The sequence below is a fragment of the Numida meleagris genome, chromosome 8 (genome assembly GCF_002078875.1).
Source record: "Numida meleagris isolate 19003 breed g44 Domestic line chromosome 8, NumMel1.0, whole genome shotgun sequence".
Classification (NCBI taxonomy): domain Eukaryota; kingdom Metazoa; phylum Chordata; class Aves; order Galliformes; family Numididae; genus Numida; species Numida meleagris.
Genome location: NC_034416.1, coordinates 14,391,427 through 14,398,574, shown reverse-complemented (window position 1 = coordinate 14,398,574; position 7,148 = coordinate 14,391,427). Strand labels below are relative to the sequence as shown.

Sequence of the window (7,148 nt, the reverse complement as noted above, 5' to 3'; positions counted from 1 at the left end):
GCTGGTTCCTTCCTCTGTTGTCATGGTGGCAGCCCCACAATCCAATCAGTGCCCCAGCCCTGAATCCTTCTTCTGTGAAGCAGGTACACACCTCATCCCTGGTGGGGATGGAGACATCTCAGATGCTCTTTGGCCCAGTACAACAATTTGTGTAATTTTATTAGCTGATGAATTCAGCTGTCTTTGTTCTCTGGGGTTATTACGTCTGCGGTTAAAATGACTGGTGTTAGAGCAGAGCCCTGATGCTGCTCCTGACAAAGGGTCCTGTAGACTTCATGCCTTACCTCCAAGCATGGCCAGAAAGCAAACACACACCCAAAAATACAGACTTTGCTGGCCAAAACAAGAATCCACCAAAAACTACAGATTGCTTTAAAGGACAAATTGCATTTCTGCCCTTTGTCTCTTTCTCTGAGACACAATTTTGGTTGTTCTGCTCTGAAAATCAGACCTTTCCAAACCATGGTGTCCAGCTGGCTGCAGGCTGAGGGGAATGGTTTGCAAGCCACTACAGCAAGTCTCCCTCTCTCCCGCTTGGAAAGGTTTTTGAAAATTCCCTAATTACAGCCAAATCAGCCCCAGACATATGGCTGCAGCACCTGCACTTGCATGATGCTCTTGGCTAAGCTCTCCAAATAGCCTCTTGCAGAGAGGCCCCCTGAAATGAGTGCCGGGGTGATGGGAAGAGAATGGATTGAGAAATGCTTCAGTCAGCTGTCAGCCCCAAACCACTGAAGTACGTGAAGGAGGGCTAGCAAAGCTATTTTCTCAGATACCAATTACATTTTATTAGGTGTCAGGTAATGCTGGCAGTGACTGTCACAACCACAACTGCTCACGTGTACACATACAGTCTTCTGGCAAACAAACAGCACGTCCTGGGAGAGCCCCAAAGCTGAGGCAGAGCTCCAGACCCTGCCATTACACCAAGACCAACCCTTGAGCCTAAACTTCAGATCCTGAACTCGCGGGACATTCCTAGGTCAGCTCCTGCTTTTCTGAACCGATGAGCCATTATTAAACTCATAATGTAACCAACCAAACTGGAACGTGTTAAAAAAAAACCCAAGCTATGTTACAGCATTTACTTCATATTGTTCATATTGCAACATTTATTTTGCTTTCCCTTTAAACAAACACTTAATTGTAATGTCAAGGAGAGAAGACAAAGAAAAGGGCATAGCTCCAGATTGTTTCTTGCTTTCTTTTCTCTTCTTTTTTTCCTTCTTTCTCTGTACAAAGTCAGCAGTTTAAAAGTTCAACCCTCAGTGGCAGCTTGGAAGGCAAAAGTTGGACATTGCCCGAGGAGAAGGGCTCCCAGCTCCAAGCACCAGTGCTTCCCCATTCCGCTTGTGTCCACAGGAACTTCAGGAAGGAAGAGGCAGAGGAAGTATGACTTGCCCTCATGTGACAGAAGATGAGAAAATTAAAGAGTGGCTTATACCAATCAGATATTGTTGAGCACAAAGTTCATATTTCTGGAACACTTTGAAAAGGGGCTTAAAGGCTCTGTGGATTGTGTCCAATTTTGGACATCTTGTGGGGTCTAAAATCAGCCCTGAGGCAAATTTGATCACAACTCATGGTCTCTTCACTGTCCTGGAGGATCAAAGAGGATTAGCCTAGGAGGGCTTGCGTTGAACGCTGAGCACAGCTGGATTTCCCCACAGGTGTTAGGGCCATTCTGAGTGCTGGAGCAGGCTGGGGTGGTACAGGTGTCCTCTTAGAAAGCTCCAAACTCCCCTTGGCACAGCTTACTGCCATGTAGCTGTGACTCTTGATGTCAAGCTTTTCAGTGAAGGCAAGCTGTAGCTTCGGAATTTGGAAGCAGCTCTCTTTTGGACTTTAGAGAAACACACTTACATGAGGTGTTGAAACTGCTTTCCCTTGTATTTTCAAGAAATACACTTCACTGAGCTTTTCTCATGGCACTCCTGGCTCTACACTACTTCTTCTAAGAGTAAATATACCCCAACCAATTTCTCTGTTGCCATTTTCAGGCCATATTTGTTTGCAACTTTGTATGTCTCAGAAACTTAATTGTCAGTGAAACGGGGGCAAGTGGATCTGCTGCAGATTTACATAAAAGTAAGCATACTCCATTAAAAAAAATCTTTTATGGTTTACTTGTCCAGCAATCTTTTCTCTTTCATCCATCCCTGTTATGATTCCTCTTTGTACATCACTTGTATTCTTCCGCACAGAAAATGAGCTGTGGATTGCACTCCTCAGCAGTGATCTTCTTTTTGCATCTTCATTTTTTTAAAATTAAATTCGTCTCTTAAAGAGTTGCTTATTCAGGTCTGTATCTCCCTGGAATCCTCCCCGATCCTTCACTAAAAAAAAAAACCACCACCAAAAAAATGAGTCTGAGTTTCAGCCAGGCAACTTCCAATGACAAACTCTTGATCTGATCTTTTGATATTTTGCAGTTATGCAAGATTTGGAAGAATTTAGCCATAAAGACTCCCAGTTACATACTTGAACCTCTTATCCACATTTTACAATACAGACAGAGGGAAATGAAGACCTTTAAAAAAGATTGGGAGAATATCACACCCAGAAGTCCAAGCTGGACTATAGTGCGACATTTTTTTCTTTCATGTCTCTGCTCAGGGAAGAATTAGTCAACTGGCAAGCTGACGTTCTCATTTTGGTTTTGGACTTTTCAGATGATGCTTATGTCTCATTTCTCTCTTAAAGACCTTTGAATCCAACAGCCAATCTCAATGGAACCTTGGAGATGTAAAGATCCCACAGACTCTCTGCTTTTGCAGAGTTACTGGAAAACAAGCAGCCAAGCAGCAAGGATTACCAGTGCCTCTCCAGAGAGAAAGGCTGTGGCAAGAATTCTCCTCTTATTGGGTGTCAGTGTGCTCAGGCAGGAAACCAGCTGGGAGCCCCCATGGCAGCAGCAAGGAAACCAGGCTCCACTACTTCTGCTGCTCACAAAGTTGCATTTCCTTCCCTTGTGGGCAGGAGTGGAAGCAAGACATTTTTCAGACACTTCAGCATCCAAATCTCTGTGAGAAGAAACACCACTTACAGCTTATGTGTCTGTGGGGAAGCTTTGCTGTCCTCCAGGAAAGAAGCTAATTGCAGCTGTCTGTTTGATTCTCTCAGACTGAAATTGGGATTGAACAAGTCCCATTACATTTAGTGTCATATTTTTGAGATCAGAATCACACTATATTTACAAAAAAAAAAAAAAAAAATTAGTAGGCATTTTTATCTCATCTATATCTAGCAAAACAGAAGCCACCATGAAGGTGGCTTCTGCAATAGTTTGGATTCCATGCTGCTGAGCAGATGGTATTTATTGACAAACCTACCTCTAGACTGTTTATTCTTGGGGCTGTAGGTGCAGCCAGACTGAAGCACACTCACTGCTCATTATGAAAATATTCTTTCTACCAGAAAACAATCTGTGTCATTTGGTTATGGCAAACGCCCAGAAATGTCCCATCTCTCTGACACAACCACCTCCCCAAAACCACTTCTTTGTTGCCACGTGTGGACTATGTTTCCTGCCTCCTTTCTCCAGAAGCCCTCCTTGCGCACCTTGCAGTAAATAAAGGACAGCAAAATCCATGAATCAAAATGGAAAATTGACATATTTCCAGTTTTAAATCCTCACAAATGTGAACCTAAGTCCGCAGGCACAGGAAGAGTGGCTACAAAAGAACATTTGCTAATGAAGCAACATAAGCAAAATTGTATGATGTACTGCTTTCACACTGATGAGACTGAGGCAAGAAAGACAGGCAAAGAGGTATGGATTTGGTGTGAACTCAGGAGCTGCCAGCTACCTTACATAAAGTAAAGTATGTTGTTCTCCTGGTAGCAGCCTGCCACCAGCACAGGTGCAGTGACAAGCTGACCGGTCTGAATGGCTCCTGCAGAAACACACTCTGCAGAGCCGCTGTGTGAGGTGAGAGAGAAATATCAGCCCTAAAATCATTCATGCTTTCCTGTCTCCTCAGGACTGGTGATGCATTCAGCACTGGCGAGCCGAGGAGAGGTGGGTAAGGTATCACTCTATCACTCCTTCCTTGCATACCTCCCAATTAGATTTCTATGCAATGATTTAAGCAGCTAATTGTGCATCTTTCATGGTGTCGTGGTACAGCCCTCTGTAAATATGTCTATAATTGAGGATGATGCATGCACCCTGTCACTCCACCCTAGGGGCTGGTAGCTGAGACTTCTTTGTCCTCATCTGTTTCAAAGGGTATACAATTTCACCCAGACACACCTGTTACTAAAGAATAAGGTTCTGCATTTCATCAAAAATGTAGATGTGTATCTCAAGATAGCTGACATCCCAGATTGGTTCGTCACTGATTTCTTCACCTTCACACCAACATGAATCCCCTTTCAGAAGGGGGTGGAAAGAGGTGGCAGAGTGCAATGTCTCAGAAAAGTGCAGAGGTGAACATAAATGAAATCCCTCCAAATTATTTTTATTACTTATCAAGCACTTTTTAAATCATAATAAGTATTTTCTCATGTACCTAAAAACATATGCACTTAGAAAACAGGTGGTTTTACAAGTACCTGGTCTCCTTATGTATATAAATTGTGTTGCATAGCAGAATAACTTCAGTGTCAGAAACAAAGCAGCTTCTGACAGATGTTTTAGCCAATGTAGGGGTATTTATAAAGATTGTTTTCCAAGTGGGAAAACATTACATACAACATGTACTAATACCTCTGATTTTCCTTCCGACACGCTAGCTTGGTCTTCTTGGCCACAATGTTTCCATGAAACTTGCAAGAATAACGATGTATATGATTTTTACCCTTCTGTTAAACATCATCAAAATTGACTAACGTACAAGATATCAGTTGTCTCAATATAAAGCTTACCTGCGAAAATTTTGCTCCTTCTGGAAAATGTGAATAACACTGTATTGACAGTGGATACGAATAACACAGATTGCCTAATTAGCCAGTAAAAAACTGACTAGTGTTTCCTATCTGTTGGCATCTACATTTTCTACGAGTAGATTGTTGTGGGCATAAGTTCATGCTAAAGGATGTGACCTTCAGTCACACACACTGAGTGCAGGATGGCCTGAATTTGGAGTAAGCTAGTGAGTTCAGAGTAAAATTTCAGCTCAGACAACCATAGAATCACAGAATAATTGAGGTGGGAAAAGACCTCCAAGATCATCTAGTCCAACCATCCACCTACCACCAATATTTCCCCACTAAATCACGTCCCTTATTACCAGATCGAAATGTTACTTATTAAACATAGTTGGGCTTGGCTAGTAAACTAAGTACAGACAGAAATACAGCTGTCTAGCCAATGGGACTCACTGAACTCCAGCACTTACGTGAAATTCAGGCTTTCTGAAACAGAACAATACAGGAAATTCCCTGTTGGGGGTGGAGATAGCACAGAATAGCTGTTGTATTTCAGCTCACACCCTCACTTATTTCGAAACAACTTCCCTGTTTAGACAAGCCCTAAGAGATTGAGACATTTATAATGAGTATTTAATCTTTCCGTCTCTTCTTTTCTTACTGTTTTGATGTTTTCTCAGGCTTTGAAAATACAAAATTATTTTTTCCAGAAACTACAAGCCTTAAGGCAAAAATAAGGCAGCTATAAATTGACTGCTGCCAGTGGGAATAAAAGGTTTATAACTTTTTCCAGCACAGGAAATGTTCAATATCTTCACAGCAGTGACCATGTTTTAATGCATTTATGCCCTTAGGGTTATAGAAATCCTTCATTCACAACTTTATCCACTGTGGATCCTAAGGCCGCTAATATTTCTACCGTGTCATAATGCTTTTCAGCAGTATCATTATCACGTGCATGTTGTGAAGGACAAATGCCTACATGTTTTTTAGATGAAATCAGGTCGAAAGACACTCACCGAGAATGCAGCACCTGAGGCAGTGGGAATGTCTCTTCTGAATTCTCCATAGGAATGGAATGCAATGGAAGGAGTCCTCACCAAGGCCTCGAGGCATGACAGAAAAACAATTAACGATTTGTACAGCAGCAGTGAAACTTCATCATTGTCATTCGAAGAAATACTATCTTTGGAAACCATCATGCTAGCAGAATAACAGTAATGTCACAACAGCCATTTAGCAGGACATGAGGAGCAGCTTAGAATACTGGAAATGAGCATTTGCTTTCCATGCTGGAGATGGGTATCTTTTTCATCATAAATTGAAATTGTTTTTTACTTCAAGCAGTTCCCTTGTGATGTTCAGCTTGGAGTAAAGTGCCCTCATGTTGTTGATACTATTGCAAAATAGAAATTCCTCATTTTGGTCTGGAAACTCACACTCACTTTCACAAAGTGTGCATGGCTGCCGCATGGGCAAAGGAGCAAGTCTTGTCAGAGGGATTCTGCAGTTCTTTTTTCTCACTCCTCTGACTCCAGAGACTGCTGTCATTTATGAGGGTGAGAAGACAAGACAGCTTCTTGAGGAATGTTTTGAAAATAAAGCTGAGATGCCTCGTGTGAGCGAGCCTGATCCCAGCAGCAAGACGGCTGAGCCCCTGGCACAGCGTGGCTCTGTTTGGTTGTGTTACACTGCTCAAACCTCTGTGCTATTGCAGCCCACTGACGAGGTGGTTAGCTGGAAGGTAACGAGGTGGTTAGCTGGAAGGTAACGAGGTGGCAGGAAGGCAGAGGGGACAGCAGAATGGGGGGAAGTGCTGCTGAGTGTCAGAGCCTAAGGAGCAGGCCTGGCGTCCAAGCCAGCCGGCAAGGTGCCATGGCCACAAGTGGATGGGTGGTTGAAGCCTTGGTCCAGCTGTCACGGAGGCCCTGTGGCAGAAACCACTGCCACACTTGGCACGAGATGCGGCGCACTCGTTTGCTATCAGGAAAACGACAAACAGGGAGCACAGCACGGCGAACTGGTGCTCCTCACCCCGCGGAGAGAACCTGCCCCACAAGAAGCCGTGGAAAAAGCGCTGTGACACCGCAGGGCTGTCCTCGGGCGGCACTTCCCTGCCGGGGTCGCGTCCCTGCTGGCTCAGCCCCAGCCCGCTCCCCACGAGGACAGCTCGGCCCGGACCGCCTCACCTCACGCCCCGCGGGCGCAGCCCCACACAGCCCGGAGCCCGCCGGGGCGGGGCGGGGAGGGCGCGCGGTCACCTGACGCCGCCGCCG

General features: G+C 44.3%; 1 long non-coding RNA gene across 1 annotated transcript; it reads right to left on the bottom strand.

The window, feature by feature from the left end:
* Positions 1,089-6,996, bottom strand: LOC110403181. The gene is made up of 2 exons (XR_002441548.1): positions 5,892-6,996; positions 1,089-2,336 (listed from the first exon to the last, which is right to left on the bottom strand). It is a non-coding gene; the product is annotated as an uncharacterized LOC110403181 (long non-coding RNA).